Genomic DNA, 17,852 nt, shown 5'->3' with positions numbered 1-17,852 from the left:
TAAATGTAACTTTATTAATCCATCCGGTGGGTTCCTCCGGGGTTTTCACACAGCTGAATAAACGTCAAACAGAAAACTGATTAAACAGAAGTGTGAGACGGTCGAGAGTTTACGTCAGCGCCCCGTTATATTTTAGATAGCGAGGAGCAGACGGCAGCATTTCACTCCACCGAGGGAGCTCGTGACATGCTTTCTTTAGACCGCGAAGGCCGGGTCCTCAGGTGGAAGCAGCCTCTGAATTTGGACACCCCCACTGTTTCCAGGCCAGCCAATAATAGTGGTGACATTTAATGTATTTTATCTGATAAATAAACCCTGTAAAATTTATTTATCACCCCCCACCCTAACAGCCCTTTTGAATATCTCCCTAATTCTGAGGTCTCAAGGTTGGCAAGTATGGCTACAACGCCTCACTCTTGGAGCACTTTTTTGCCACATGTATCGCAAACCACGTCTTACCTGTTTGTGGAGGTAAAATACGTCCACACATGACTGCAATGACGCGCAGCCATTGTTGTGAGTGCACACGCCAGCGCCTGCTGATTGGTATCGGAGGAATCGATATTTCAGGATCGATCCGCACATCACTAGTGCAAGGAGGATATTAGTGGAGATGTGAAGGGGGTAGACGAAGGTCAAGGTCAAATTTATTTATATAGCACATTTCCAGACAGACGATGCTGCACAAAGTGCTTAACAATATAAAAACGCCATTAAAAAGAGACAATATAAAACAATGATGGGACAATAAAAGAATTAAAACAATAACTAAGACAATTAAAATAAGACCAAAATGCTTGGGTCACAGTGTGTTAAAAGCCAGGGCATAAAAATTTATCTTTAGTAGTGATTTAAATTGATTAAGTGTTTGTGCAGATCTAATCTTTAGGGGGAGACTATTCCAAAGTCTGGGACCTGCCACAGAGAAGGCTCTATCACCACAAGATTTGAGACTAGTCCAAGGGATGGAAAGCATTAATTTTGAGCTAGACCTCATGGTTTTTCCTGGAGCTCACACAGGTAAGAAGGGGCTCGGCTGTTAAGTGACTTAAAAACAAAAAAGTTAAAGTTTAAATTGGAACCTGCAGGAGACAGGAAGCCAGTGTAGAGAAGCTAAACCAAAATACAATGAATTGCAGTAGTCCAACCTGCAAGTAAGGAAGAGGTGAATAACACGTTCAAAGACATTAGTCGGGAGGTATGGCTTTACCTTGGCTAGCTGTCTTAACTGAAAGAAGCAGGACTGCACTTACCTGCACCAAGACACCAAGGTTTTTTACATGTGTTTTACAATAGGAGGTAAAGGGGCCCAGAGTGCTATCGATGTGATTATTGACTAAGTTGCCGAAAATGACAACTTCAGTTTTATTTTCGTTTAGCTTTAGAAAATTTAACAACATCCACTGTTTGATGTCGTCAAGGCAGTGTAATAAGAGCTGGGGACAGTCTGACCCTGTTCTTTGTGAATCCTCTCAAGTTATTCATATATTGTCCTGGACTTTTTTATGCTTCTGCTCAAGCTATGTATATTTGCCTTGTACTTTTTTCTTCTCTTCCTTCCTCAAATTCTTTATTCTTGTCCTCTAGTTTTGTCTTGTCTTCCTGCAATTCTTTATTTTTGTCTTCTAATTTAGTCTTCTCTTGCTCAATTTCTCTGATTATGTCCTCCAACAGTGGCTGCAGCTTTGGACTTCTTCCAAATGTATCTGCCTTAGAAAATCCTGGTACTCATTTTCTGCTTCAATTCTTGTGTATGCCTCCAGCTTTTCCTTCAAGTCATACATGTCTAGCTGATTCCCGTCTTCTAGTATTTTGTTTTCTTGTTCCAGCTTTTCATATCTTTTCTCCAGTTGCATGTATTTGGACTCCATTTCTTCTCTAAGAGCTACAAGCGCATCCTTATGGCATAAATTCCTCCTCTATGCCAGAAGACCATTTAGGCAACTTTTCAGTTGGTACGTGCTCTCTCGTAGATGAAGGTTTTCCCTCCTGCAGTTCTCAAAAGCTCTTCTGAGACCATTGTATTCACCGGGGGACCGTACTGCCCACTGCAGTGAGGAGGAGGTCCTCTGAATCTCAGTTGATAGTTGTTTTAAGACATAGCAAAACAAACCAACGCAGTTCTTTTTTTGTTCAAGACGAATAGAAAATCTTTTTAGAGACAAATTCAAAACTTGTTTAAATGCTGTTAGAATTGTGGCGATGTGAACATCTAACCGGCGAAAACACACTAAAAACGATACCAAACACTGTGGTTACTTCACAGACTGCACTTCATCTTAACATTAAAACTTTCTATATGCAAATTAGGCTGAGACGGCGCTTGTCTATCACGTGACATCAAATCTGACTTAAAACAAATTTTTTTTTTGAGTGTATTTATTTTGCCATTTTCAATAAAGTTTTAATGTCTCATTCTTCATCATATTTAGGATCCTTCTTACCGAGTGTTTACATAAGGTGTCCAAGGCCAATATTTCAGAGAAAATGTGAATACTGTTTATATTATAATAGTGGTGCTTTGCTATTACTACCAGATAGTAATAGCAAATATCCAGATAGCAAATATCCATTGAAACAATGTTTAGTCAATATCAGTTGATTCTATTGAATCAACGTTGAAATCTGATATTGGCGTAACATCACTCTTATACGTCAGAATTTGATATTGAATCAATGTTGAACGCTGTTGAACCTAGGATCTTTGTAAGTCAGCCTGGTCTCTGAGTTTCCCTTTCTGTCTTCATCAAGTCTGCATTTCTGTTCCTGAATTCTGCTATATCTTAATAGTGTTTTATTCTGTGGGCATTATGTTCCGTTTTGCTTACCTTGGTTCTCCACGTGTCACTTCTTTGCCCTTACCTTATGTGCATGTTTAAGCCCTCAGTTTGCTTCTTTTCTTTGTTGCATCATCCATCATATTAGTGTGCTGAGTGTATTTCATGGTTTTTGTTTGCTTAAGACTAAACTGCAGCACTTTTAATCTAGTTCCTCCTACTGTAAAGTAGGCACTAAAGCTGATCTGCCAGTGTCTTACTAAGAGGATGGTTCTTTGGATAAAAGGGGGAGCAAGCAAGTCAATAATCAAGACACAGGGATGATGTAGGTCTAATCAGAAACTTTATTCCCAGGCCAGGGAGCACAAATAAAATAAAACTCTCAAAAAACATACTTAATAGAATGTCTTCAATATACTAATATCCCCCAGGAATAAACCCAATTTTAAAACTGCTAGAAATAAAATTTTCTACGTGCACTAAAATCCTCTGATGTAACTACCCCACAAATCCAGATAAATGTTCATTTTTGGTCCACCAGCCGGCCACAAACTCCTCCAGAGCGGGTTCCACGCCAGCCTCGTCCCAGACAGACGAGGAGGAGCCTCCTGTCCCCCTCTCGTCCCTTCACTGGGCCCATCACATCCCAGCTCGCATTCTACACTGGAGTCCATCGTGGGATGCCACCACGGTACCCCTCGCGTCAGCACAGATAAGAGCCAGAAAAATCATCCTGGAAGCGGCCCTGGCTTATAGTAATGGTGACCCTCTATCAACACAGCTGCATCCGGTGAACAACAGTAGAGACAATACTCACGAATGCAGGCAGAGGTATACCTCTGCCCTGCTGTGAAACGCACGCGCTGTCTCCTACTGTTGCCGTTCCTGCTGTCGGGACTGGGTCACTGCATCACGCTGACCAGTCCATCTCCAGATGAAGCGCCGCAACCCCACGATCAGGCAGCATGTCCCTCTTTTTCACCTGGCCTTCTTGTGTGCATTTCATTTCTGGGGCATCTCTCCTCCAGTGTTCAGCTAGCTTCCTTTTAATAGGTCTTTAGACAGCTGATAGGCCACCTCTGCACACACCCGTGCCTCAGCAGGTGATCCCTATCAGCTAGCGCCCAGCCAGTCCACATTGTATTAAAACAATGTCAAATAACACACTAAAAACATGCAATACAAACAGAATAAAATCATGCAAACTACACACAAATAAACACTAAAATCCAAATAAAACCAATATAAAAGATAAATACAAATTTACATTTTTTGACATATGGTCTTCATTTTAGTTACTTGTAGACTGGGTGTGAAGTCAGGCATCTACAAGATATACAAGTGTTTATTTTTTTTGTTTTGGTTTTTTCACCTATGTTGTACGCATAAATTCAGATCATGAAAATAGATGACATGGACAAAACTACTGGGCCAACAACAAATTACACTTACAGGAGCAGCACAGCCATGGAAAACCATGTCATGAAGCTCCAGAAGGCACAGTTTTTATGCTAAGGTTGATACCAGCGGTTCAGAGCTCTGCAGTGACCGGATCAGAAGAGCGATGGCAACGTTTATGCAGTATATGCTTCAGAACTCGGTGAACCTTTTCTATAGATTTACATGGTTTACCACTTCATAGCTGAAACGCTTTAGTTCCTAAAATGCTTCCACATTACAATAATACTACTTACAGCTGATTGTGGAATATCTACAACTATCTAAGAGTGTACAATCTAACAGTCTGTAATACTTCTTTATTACAAGAATGAAGAATGGTCTTGAAAAAAAAGAAATTATCTTGTTTACAAAACAGTTAAAAGGGTTAAGGTTAAAAGTTACTACATAACAAGTAAATGAAGGAAGATAACAGAGCAGCAAATACAAATACTCTAGTAATAAAAGATACAGAAAAAAGAGATACAACTCTTTAACATTAAAGTTTTAACATTAAAACATTTCAGCTAATGTGCTGTATGTAACTTCCGCGGCTTTTTTGTCACCCTGTTGGAGAACAGAAGCAAATGATAATTAGAGAGAAAAAGCAAAATATGACCAAATTCAAAGTGAAACATGTCATATCAGGACAACAAGTAAAATGTGTGTGTTTGGTTTCAGGTCATTTAATATTTACCCTTTCAGTACACTTCTGTACAACAACTGAACTGTAAATGATTTCCACATCACTTTCACCAAATGAACTCTGGAAGAGAAGAAATATAGAAATTGGACTATTTACAGTTCTGCTGTGCTTTAACAAAAAATAGATTAAACTCTACTTGTATTCTAAAGTGTAAATGTGTAGTTGTAGTATGTTAGGACAACCTCAGGTGATATTTCTTCTGCATTTACAAATCTGGTGTGTCAGGTATCAGTGTTATTGACAAAATAACAATATTTAAATGAAAGAGAAGGGGTAGAGGTTTGAATCTTCAGAAGCAAAATACAGCTTTGTGATTCATGATCTAATTTCTTCTGATAGCTGTTGTTGTATTTTGCAAGTTATAAAAAATACAAGAACAGTTTACCCTATGAGGATTCATTTTTCTCAGACATATCAGAAATGAATCTACAGTAGATTACATATCCAATGTACTCTCAGATGACCGGTATGTTCACTGAAAATTCTTAGATTTGAATTGCTTGATGCTGCTGTAGTTGGTTACCTTGGGTGAACGTTTTTTCTTGGGTCTGACTTCAGAGTATGTTACTTCATCTCCAGCCTGCATTGAAGTACAAAACACAGTTTGAACATCTGTCAAACTGTAATTATGAAACCGTTTTACTTTCTCTATTCTTTTAGTATCATGTACGATGCCCACATAGAAATAAATCAGTACAACTTACCATTGCTGTGGCGGATGATTCTGCTTTGTTCTGCTCTAATAAAACAAAATGACTGTTACTGATTCTTTGTAGCAATGCACAATAACTTAAATGTTGAACTATTTCTAAAGATTTGCAAATAAATTTGAAATGGATTTTAATCAAATTTCTAGTAGACTTACTGTGTCTAATTATAAACCAGATGAACAGCATCACAATTACAATCAAGCTCAACACACTCAGAGGGATGATGAGGATCTTTGGGTCAAATGAAGATCTACAACATGCAGTTTATAAACAGAATTTAAATGAATAAGTAATAATAGCATCTGTAAAAATGTTTGTAGAATCTTTCTTACACAAAACATTTTACCACTAAATACTGCATGGAAATATAAAGAAATGAAGAAAAAATTATCTGACCTGTGTTCTTTATTTTCTTCTACTGTAGAAATGTTCCATTGTTCCATTGTAGTAAATGTTCCACTTCCAGTAACAGTATGAATAGTACTACTGCCAGTAGCAGTTGTAGGGGTAGTGGCTACATTTCCAGAAAGAACATCATCAGTACAGTACTGTAATGATTATTATGCTAATACCTCTTACAGTCCTAACACTTAGAATATGTAGAATTGCTGAATTTTTTTTTTTACCTGAGGTAGTAGTACTAGTAATTGGCTTCTCAGTAACAGTTAAATATACTGGTATCTGAATGTCCCCTCCAGCACACAAATACCAGCCACTGTCCTCTGACTGTAGTCCACTCATTGTCACTGTGAAAACATTTGGATCTCTCATATAAGCGGTCACTGTTGTTCCATCTATGGATCCAAATGATCCTGTCACACAGTTCCTGTCTAGTCTGCACCACTTCATTGCTCCAGAGTTACTGTGGTGACATCTGATGGTTATGCTTTCTCCAGTAATTCCTGTAATCCTCTGATGATCGACGTAGACACTGGGGGTACCTTTCCGATAAAACAAATATCTAATGAATTAATTAAAAATAAGAGCACATTCAGTCTTTCTGAAAAACTTACATTTTTCTGAAGGAAATGATAAACTATTTGAAATGTGCATGAAAATAGGCACTTACCACTGATAACTAACAATCGAAAATACTGTCCATAATCCTTTCCATTATCAATCTCCACCACACACCAGTAGTCAGTGTTTTTATCTGTCAGTTCGTTTATAGTAACGGTGAAAATTTTCTGTATTTTGTCATCAGAGATTAAATATTTTCCTGAAGGGTCTGCTGTGTTTGTTTTTACTGCATAGCTGCAGGATCTCCATGTACAGTGGGGCAAAAAAGTATTTAGTCAGCCACCGATTGTGCAAGTTCACCCACCTAAAATGATGACAGAGGTCAGTAATTTGCACCAGAGGTACACTTCAACTGTGAGAGACAGAATGTGAAAAAAAATCCATGAATCCACATGGTAGGATTTGTAAAGAATTTATTCGTAAATCAGGGTGGAAAATAAGTATTTGGTCAATAACAAAAATACAACTCAATACTTTGTAACATAACCTTTGTTGGCAATAACAGAGGTCAAACGTTTACTATAGGTCTTTACCAGGTTTGCACACACAGTAGCTGGTATTTTGGCCCATTCCTCCATGCAGATCTTCTCGAGAGCAGTGATGTTTTGGGGCTGTCGCCGAGCAACACGGACTTTCAACTCCCGCCACAGATTTTCTATGGGGTTGAGGTCTGGAGACTGGCTAGGCCACTCCAGGACTTTCAAATGCTTCTTACGGAGCCACTCCTTTGTTGCCCGGGCGGTGTGTTTTGGATCATTGTCATGTTGGAAGACCCAGCCTCGTTTCATCTTCAAAGTTCTCACTGATGGAAGGAGGTTTTGGCTCAAAATCTCACGATACATGGCCCCATTCATTCTGTCCTTAACACGGATCAGTCGTCCTGTCCCCTTGGCAGAAAAACAGCCCCATAGCATGATGTTTCCACCCCCATGCTTCACAGTAGGTATGGTGTTCTTGGGATGCAACTCAGTATTCTTCTTCCTCCAAACACGACGAGTTGAGTTTATACCAAAAAGTTCTACTTTGGTTTCATCTGACCACATGACATTCTCCCAATCCTCTGCTGTATCATCCATGTGCTCTCTGGCAAACTTCAGACGGGCCTGGACATGCACTGGCTTCAGCAGCGGAACACGTCTGGCACTGCGGGATTTGATTCCCTGCCGTTGTAGTGTGTTACTGATGGTGACCTTTGTTACTTTGGTCCCAGCTCTCTGCAGGTCATTCACCAGGTCCCCCCGTGTGGTTCTGGGATCTTTGCTCACTGTTCTCATGATCATTTTGACCCCACGGGATGACATCTTGCGTGGAGCTCCAGATCGAGGGAGATTATCAGTGGTCTTGTATGTCTTCCATTTTCTGATGATTGCTCCCACAGTTGATTTTTTCACACCAAGCTGCTTGCCTATTGTAGATTCACTCTTCCCAGTCTGGTGCAGGGCTACAATACTTTTCCTGGTGTCCTTCGAAAGCTCTTTGGTCTTGGCCATGGCGGAGTTTGGAGTCTGACTGTTTGAGGCTGTGGACAGGTGTCTTTTATACAGATGATGAATTCAAACAGGTGCCATTCATACAGGTAACGAGTGGGGGACAGAAAAGCTTTTTACAGACGACGTTACAGGTCTGTGAGAGCCAGAGATTTTCCTTGTTTGAGGTGACCAAATAGTTATTTTCCACCCTAATTTACGAATAAATTCTTTACAAATCCTACCATGTGAATTCATGGATTTTTTTTTCACATTCTGTCTCTCACAGTTGAAGTGTACCTCTGGTGCAAATTACTGACCTCTGTCATCATTTTAAGTGGGGGAACTTGCACAATCGGTGGCTGACTAAATACTTTTTTGCCCCACTGTATGTCCTTCACACAAGTACTTCACATGGTCTATATATTGTGACTCATAGAGACATGGGATGGAGATAGATTTTCCAGCTTCCACTGATACTTTACTGACTGTAGTTATGCTGTGAACTCCTGCAACAAGAACAAATAAATAAATATAAACAAATTAATAATCTTCATGTTTATGTTTAATTAAAACATTCTTCTTTCACTTGTCTCTTGTACATTTGGACACTTAGAGTATTGTTAAGTACAAAAGTGAATAACACAAAATGTCTTTAATGTAATAATCTGCTGAGATTAGTCATTGAAACATGAGGTATTTAAATGATTGCTGTGACCAACCTTTGAGCACACTGAAGAGGAGAAGAACGATGAGATGAGCAGCCATGCCTGTGAGTGAGTAGAATTAAAACACATGAACCACAGTCAAGTCTGGATCTATTTTTGAATTCGTATTTTTGAAACGTGCAAATGCAACACTTCAAACTGCCTTCCTCCTAGTTCCTCTACTATAAGCTGTATTTTTTTTCTGCTGTAGACAAGATATAAAAATTATCATCCACAATATTCAAAATCTTTATGAACTCATTTACTAATAAGAATATGCATTTTCATAATATAATAACACAGAATAACACTGAAAGTGCAGGAATTGGGAGTAATATAAAAACAAAAATGTTTAAAATGCGCTATGAGTTGTCACAAAATCTGAAAATAGAGGTTAGGATAATCCTTTGATGCTGATGCTTACAGCTTATTGGGGATAATGAGATTATTTTATTTATGTGATGTTATCACCTCTTCCTGACTGAGAAAATATAATTTACAGAAAGATTAAACAGTGTCAGCCTGATCTCACTTGCAACACAGAATGCAGCACTCAGCATTTAATCCCAGACATATTTACTTATTGAGTATAATATTTCACATTGTAATTTATTATTCTTTTAGTACCATGCTCACAAGGAAATAATTCGGTGCAATAAACAGAGTGCAGCCCTGTGGGGTTTTTTTTACTGTGACAGATCAAAATGTCCATGAAAATGGCCTCGAAATTATTGTAATAAATTTACCGGTACAATAATTATTTACCTTAAACAGGTAACACTGTGTTAAAATGTCAAAAAAAATACCAAACAACTAAATACACAAAATCTTTATTTAAAATTGATGTCATGAAAGTTACGTTCTCTTTCTTGGTTATGTTATATTTCTGGACATTTTGAACACACTGAGAGGCTGTTAATGACTGTTTTGCTGTGTGTTTGGCTTAAAAAAAACTAATAAAAAAAATGTTTACTTCTGTTAAAGCTGTAAAGGATTTTCCCTCCACTTTTAAGGCTGCCTTGCACCTGGAGAAAGCATGCCCTTTCAGTATTTACTTAAATTTGTATTAACATTTCAATTAAAAGCTACTTATTTTGATGAACTGGTGTTAATTATATTTTTGTAAACTTTGAAGATTGCATTGAATGACTGGCCCAACAAAATGTCAACACCACCTTGTCCAACAAGAACTTTTAGGTTTAATCTAAAGATATGCTAAAATTTAAAGATTTACAGACCCAGAATTCATTTTTCAAAATTTCATAATTTGTAAAAACAGAGAAAAACAAAAAAACAAGAACTTCCTTCAAGTAACTAAAAAGAAATCACAGTATAAACAATATGAACACAGAATAAAAACTCTGCAGATCTGGCTCTAAATAACTTCCTGGATTGCCATGTGGGCTCCTAATGACTTCATCCTGACTCATTTGAGTGTCTCTATCTCTCATGAGAGATACACATACTTTCCCAGTGCTCCCACCCCTTCTGGCCCACAAACATCTTTCTTTAATACTTTTTTTACATGATGTTTACTTTGTATTTTTCTTTTCTAGGCTGAAACAGACAGAATACCAGGACTCACAGATAATTGGTTACTAATATTTTTATGTTGATTTTTCACAAGGGGTCCACCTGAGACTGATTCAAGATTTGGAGTTAAATGTGCTGCTACCCTTTAGAATATTTCAATATAAAGTCGTGATCTGACCAGTGGAAAAACCAACATTGCCATCCAGCACATGCGGTGAAAATATGTACAAAGAACAAACACTTCAGTGTGTGAGAAACAGTGCTGATGAAGCATGTACCCTCTGTGTGGTTTGCTGAACTATAATAACCACAGAGCTATACCACATCCTCATCATCACATTTAGCAACTTAGCTCTGAGCAGAGGTGGAAAAAGTACAGACATTCTGTGCTTAAGTAGAAGTACAGATATTAGAGTTAAAAACATGAAGGTGATTTAATCAAAATGATGCGGACAGCATGTACAGTTATGCTTCAATCATAAAAGATATGAAAAGGGCAAATATTCAGCTTTCCATTCAAATTTATTACCTTTTTTGTTGCTTTTCCTTCCTAATTGTCATATTTATTTCTGTTCTCCATCAGGGTGAAAAAAAAAGGTCATCTGAGTGCATTTAATCATCAATGAAATATTTCAATACTAAGCCTTTTTATCTGTCCCTAAGTTATTGGACTTACTGCTGCAATATTTTGTTTCCTGTCCTAGTGACTCTTTTCATCTCTTTTACAACAACAAAGCTTTATTCTTGCAAAGCAGGAAAGTTTATTGCACAATTTCTTTGTTACCATTTCCTTTCTTTAAGATCACGTGATTTCTGGTTTAAAAGAAATAAAGAATTATCAAAAGCATCGACACCAAAGGATAAGCCTGAACCCTATTTTCAGGATTTGTGAGAACTCATCCTGTTTAATAGATTTTTTTTTTACTGTTTTCGCTTCCTGCACTGTCAGTGCTATTATATATTATGAGAATGCATATTATTGTTTACTTGTAGCAATGTTGTGGATGGTAATTTTCATACTTAGTTTACAGCAAAAGACAGCAGAAAAAAAACACCTTATTGTATGACGAACTATCAGGAAGGCAGGTTTTAAGTGTTGCATTTGCATGTTGCTTAAATTCAAAAATAGAACCAGACTTGACTGTGGTTCAGGTGTTTTCATTCTACTCTCTCACAGGCATGGCTGCTCATCTCATCGTTCTTCTTCTTTTCAGTGTGCTCAAAGGTCGGTCACAGGAATCATTAAAATACTTCATGTTTTTCAAAGGTTAGTGTCAGTAGATGATAAAAATAATGGCTTTTAATAATTTTTAGTTTATTCTGTTTTGTACTTAACAACACTCTAAGCGTCTACATGTACAAGAGACAAATGAAGGAAGAATGTTTTAATTAAACGTAACCAATAAAATACTTTGTTCCTGTTGCAGGAGTTCACAGCATAACTACAGTCAGTAAAGTATCAGTGGAAGCTGGAAAATCTATCTCCATCCCATGTCTCTATGAGTCACAATATATAGACCATGTGAAGTACTTGTGTGAAGGACACATATGGAGCTCCTGCAGCTATGCAGTAAAAACAAACAAACCAGACCCTTCAGGAAAATATTCAATCTCTGATGACAAAAAAGAACAAATTTTTACTGTGACTATAAAAAATCTGACAAATCAAAATACTGATTACTGGTGTGTGGTGGAGATTAATAATGGACCGGACTGCGGACAGTATTTTCAACTATCAGTTACCAGTGGTAAGTGCACATCTCTATTAAAATTTCAAATTCTTTACAATGTCGTTTTTTGGAAAAAAAAAAAAAAAAGAAAAAATAACATTTTTTAAGACTGAGTATGCACTTGTCATTCAAAGCTAATGAGAATCAACATGAAATCTTAATCACCTATATTCTTTTTATTCAGCACTGAAAAAAGTATTGGCATTTTGGGTTTTTTGCTTTCTTTAAACTGAATTTTACTTGAAGATACCCCCAGTCTCTACGTGGATCATCAGAAGATTACAGGATATATTGGAGAAAACATAACTATTAGATGTCACCTGAGTAACTCTGGAGAAATGAAGTGGTGCAGGCTGGGCAGGAACTGTGTGACAGGATCATCTGGATCCATAGATGGAACAACAGTGACCACTCATATGAGAGACCCAGATGTTTCCACAGTGACCATGACTGGACTAAGGTCAGAGGACAGTGGCTGGTATTGGTGTTCTGAAGGGGACATTCAGATACCAGTATATTAAAATGTTACTGAGAAACCGATTAAGAGTGAGTATTGCAAGTTATCAAAGATTTTACATGTAAATGAATTCAATACTTTTATAAATATTTGTACTTTAGGTTTGTAACTGTTACAGTACTCTTGTTATAATGTTCTACTATGTTCTACTTCTATATCTACTACTCATACTGTTGCCATAAGTGAAACAATTATCAAAATGGAACAATTCTACAGTACAAGAAAATAAAGAACACAGGTCAGATATTTTTTTATATTTATTTGCAGTATTTAGACGTAAAATATTTTAAGGGATTATGCATACAAATTTTTACGGACACTATTATTACTTGTTAAAGTAAACTAAATTATGTTCTCAACCTGTATGTTGCAGAGCTTCATATGACACAAAGATCCTCATCATCCCTCTGAGTGTGTTGGTCTTGATTTTAATTATGGTGTTGATCTGGTTTATACTGAGTCACAGTAAGTCTTAATGGAGCTTGATTTCAATCCACACTAAATTTTCTAATGAATATTAAGAACTGAATTAATAGTTAGGTTATTGAGCATTGTTACAGTGAGTCAGTAACGGCAATTTTGTTTTGCTAGAGAAGCGCAAAGTAGAATTATCAGCGACAGCAATGGTAAGTTATGCTGATTTATTTCTCTGTGTGCACGGTACATGATACTAAAAACATATTTATGGCAGATGTTTTAATTGTGTTATGTTCTTCAATGAAGACTGGAGAGGATGTAAGATACTCTGAAATTGGACTCAAAGAAAATAGTTCACCCAGGGTAAGTGCCATCAAGAAATCAAGTTTCCAATTTTCAGCAAAGATTTCATCTGAGTGCTTGCTACAGATCCAGACTATTTGATAATGAAAATCCTCATAGGGTAAACTGTTCTTGTGTGTGTGTGTGTGTGTGTGGGGGGGGGGGGGGGTTACAACTCACAAAATAAAACAACATCAGATGAAATGAGAGCATGAGTCACAAAGCTGTATTTTGCTTCTGGAGATTCAAACCTCTGTCCCTTCTTGTTCACTTAAATATTGGTATTTTATTAATTTTGGCACCCTGCGCTTGCTACAGGGCACTCAGTGTGTCTAAATGCATTGTATTATGCTCATTTCATACAGGTGGACAAAGAAGTGATATACTCTGAAATTAAACCTAAGAAAAAAAGTTCAACCAAGGTAACCAACTGCAGTGCTATCAAGAAATGTTTACAATTTTCAGTGAACATATTGGCCATCTGAAAATATACAGTAGGTGTAGACTTCTTGATGCATGCTCAATCATCCAGGTAAGTAAATCTCCAAAAGTCGATTCTGTTCATGTGGACGTAGCGTTTTCAGTGGGAAAAACGTTTTGTCACTCATCCAAGTGACCTCTTCAGTCTCAGCTGACTGCAGGTTTCCCCAACCTTATAAACAGTACATTTGCATAATGACCGAAACTAGAAGGAACAATGGGCTGGGAGTTCAGTTCCTTGACCACTAATACAAATACTCATGACCATTGATCAACAACCACCGTTCAAAGACCGCTGATCAATGGCCATGAGCACCATTCACATAGAGTTGGGGAATGGCTGCAATCACAGCATTGTAAGATGGCGAAAGATGTACTCTTAGGCCCCCTCCTCGATTCAGAAATGGTCTTTCCCTTTTCACATAAATGTCTCCCATTACTGATGGAAATCTCACAGTCTAAGAAGGCTAACCTGCCACTTTTCATATCCTCTCTGGTGAATTTGATGTGTCAGTCCACAGAGTTAATGTGATCCGTGAAATGTGGTACGTACTGAGATTTAATTTTCACCCAGGTGTCATCCACATACCTGAACCAATGACTTGGTGGTGTAGGATAACAAAGCCCTCTTTTCCACTTCGTCCATGTACAAATTGGCCACGATGGGTGAAACTGGGGAGCCCATGGCACACCCATGTTTCGGACTGCAGAACTGACCCTTGTATGTGAAGTAGGTGGAATGAAGACACAGTTCCAAAAGCAAACACACTCGGTCGATGCTGAGGTTGGGGTCATCCTGTAATCTCTAACGAACTACCTCCAACGCTGACTGGGATGCAAGTGAAAAGAGATGTAACATCGTACGAGACCATGGTTTCATCTGCCATCATAGTGACATCTCTCACCTTCTCAACAAAAGCCAAGGTGTTCTGGATGTGGTGTTCAGAGCTGCCTACCAGCGGGGTGAGATTCGAAGCCACAAACTTAGAAATGTTATAGGTGACCGAGTTGATCATACAGACAATTGGTCTTAAAGGTGCACCCTGTTTATGTATCTTTGGTAAACCATACAGACTTGGTGTAGACTCCCCTGGGTATAGCCTATGGTATGAGGTCATGTCGATAGCCTTGTCTTGTTCTAACTGCTTCAGACAGTCTATCAACCTCTTCCTGTAACCACTTCCTGGGTCTCGTTTCAGGGGCTCATAAGTATTTTCGTCACTGAGCAATGACACAATTTTCTCATGATAGTCTTTCTGGTTTCGCAAAACTGTGCACCTACCCTTGTCTGCCGGAAGGATGATAATGTTGTTGTCATTACTAAGTAATGTGAGTGCCTTCCTCTCCTCCATGGTGATGTTGTCTGCTGGGGGCTTTGCATTCCTGAGAGAGGCCCAAACTTTCGTCTGTAGTTGCTCTGCTTCTACTTCTGCAATATTGTTGTTTCGACATTGCAGTCAGTTTAGACTGAAGAAGTCAAAGATGAGTGACGAAATGTTTCTCCCACTGAAAACGCTAGGTGCAGATGAATAGAAGCAACTTTTGGAGATAGGTTTAGTCTATTAGAGATTGATTACTAATATGTTACCTCATATAGTAAACTGTTCTTGTGTATTTTATAACTTGTAAAACACAGCAACAGCTACCAGAAGAAGACATAATTCATAAAGCTACATTTTCCTTCTGATAATTTAAACCTTTAACTCTTATAATGAATTTAAATATTGATATTTTTCAACAACACTGACACCTTGCAGTAGTACTAGAGTACTTCAATATTGTAACACACTACGATTGCAGATTTATATATAGGAATACTTTTTTCCTTAAAGCTCAACAGAAGTGTAAAGTGCTCACTTTCTATTTCTGTTTCCCCCTAGAGTTTATTTGCTGAATGTGACGTGGAACTCACGTATAGTTCTGTTGTTAAGAAACAGCGCATTAAATGGGTAAATATTAAAAGACCTGAAGCCAACCACACACTAGATGTCACTTCCCTTTATCTCTTAATTTGTTCAATTATTTTGCTTGTTGTCCTAGTGTTTCATGATTTCTTTTTTTAATTTCGTCACATTTTTCTTAGCTTTTTCCCTAATTGTCCCATTTGTTTCTGTTCTCAAACAGGATGAAGGAAATTATACAGAAGTTTCGGAGCATTAGAGCATATTAGCTAACAAGCGTTGAAATGTGCAAACATTAAAATCTTTTTGCAGTTTTTACTTTTTTATCTGTACCTATATTACTGAAGTATTGTCAGATAAATGCTGCAATGTGTCAGGTTGTGATGTAGTAGCTTTTTTCTTCTCCTTTTAACTGCTTTGTAACAAATTTTATTCTGCATAGCTGCAGATTTATTCAAAGAAGCATTGGCCAGTTTGCTTGTTCTTTTTCAAGATCATTGATGTGATTCTTAGTTTTGTAATAAAAAGGGATTGTAATCATCAGCATCAACATTTCTATTTGTCTGTTAGATATATTATGTATCATTATGTTTATGAATATATTGTTTGTGGTTTGTATCTATCGATCGATAGATAGATCAATAGATAGATGCCTGTGCACTGCCTGGATTGACTACAAGAAGGCCTATGACTCGATGCCCCACATCTGGATCCTGGAATGCCTAGAAATATACAAGAACAATAGGACTCTAAGAGCCTTCATCAGGAACTCAATTCACCATCAAGTGTGGGATCTACCAAGGAGATGCTCTGTCCCCACTTCTGTTCTGCATAGGCCTGAACCCCCCCAGTGAGATCATCACTGGCTATGGATACCGACTACGGAGTGGAGCAGTTGTTAGTCACCTCCTCTACATGGATGACATCAAGCTGTATGCCAAGAGTGAACAAGACATCGATTCACTGATCCCCACCACCCAGATGTATAGCAATGACATCAGAATGTCATTCGGACTGGAGAAGTGTAGCTGGATGATAACAAAGAGAGGGCAAAGTATTCAGAACTAAGGGGATCGAACTACCAGAAGGCAACATTGCAGACATAGAGGACAGTTACAAGTGCCTGGGGATACCGCAGGCAAATGGGAACCATGAAGAGGCAGCTAGGAAAGCTGCAACCACCAAGTAACTGCAGAGGGTCAGGCAAGTCCCGAAGAGTCAGCCGAACAGGCTATTAACACCTACGCTCTGCCCCTGATCAGGTACCCTGCTGGGATAATAAGCTGGCCAATAGAGGAGATGGAAGCCACTGACATTAAGACCAGGAAGCTCCTGACCATGCATTGGTCACCCTGAGGCTGTATGCTAAGTGGAAGGAAGGAGGCCAGGGAATGGTGAGTGTCAGTACCACAGTCCAGCATAAGACAACAAACATCCATGAATACATAAGGAAAATGGCTCCAACTGACTGCATGCTCAGTGAATACCTCAGGCAGCAGAAACCCAAGAAAGAGGAGGCAGCTTCATGGAAGGACAGGCCCCGGCACGGTACGTACCACTGGCAGATCAAGAAAGTGGGTGACATCCAGAAGTCCTACCAGTGGCTAGCCAAAGCTGGACTGAAAGACAGCACAGAGGCACTAATCATGGCAGAATAGGAGCAAGCTCTGAGCAAGAGATTCATAAAGGGTGAGGTCTTTCACAACAGGCAAGACCCCAGATGCGAGCTGTGTAAAGATGGCCCTCAGACAATTCAGCACATAACAGCAGGGTGCAAGATGCTAGCAGACAGGGCATACATGGAACGCCATAACTAAGTGGCCAGCATAGCAACATCTCAGTCTCGACAGTCTCGGTCGTTGTGCCCTTGGGCAAGATACTTCACCCGTTGCCTACTGGTGGTGGTCAGAGGGCCTGGTGGTGCCAGTGTCCGGCAGCCTCGCCTCTGTCAGTGCGCCCCAGGGCGGCTGGCTACAATGTAGCTTGCCATCACCAGTGTGTGAATGTGTGTGTGAATGGGTGGATGACTAAACGCGCTTTGGGGTCCTCAGGGACTAAGCAAAGGGCTATACAAATACAGGCGATTTACCATCTGTGCCGAGTATAACA

General features: G+C 38.8%; 1 long non-coding RNA gene across 1 annotated transcript; it reads left to right on the top strand.

Moving 5' to 3' along the window:
* The first annotated feature begins 12,752 nt into the window (after window positions 1-12,752).
* Window positions 12,753-13,861, top strand: LOC308388465. The gene is made up of 5 exons (XR_013970103.1): window positions 12,753-12,841; window positions 12,977-13,068; window positions 13,195-13,229; window positions 13,327-13,383; window positions 13,728-13,861. It is a non-coding gene; the product is annotated as an uncharacterized lncRNA (long non-coding RNA).
* The last annotated feature ends 3,991 nt before the right edge of the window (window positions 13,862-17,852 follow it).

This window comes from Rhamphochromis sp. 'chilingali' (genome assembly GCF_963969265.1).
Source record: "Rhamphochromis sp. 'chilingali' genome assembly, chromosome: 20".
NCBI lineage: Eukaryota > Metazoa > Chordata > Actinopteri > Cichliformes > Cichlidae > Rhamphochromis > Rhamphochromis sp. 'chilingali'.
This window is presented reverse-complemented; position numbering and strand designations above follow the sequence as displayed.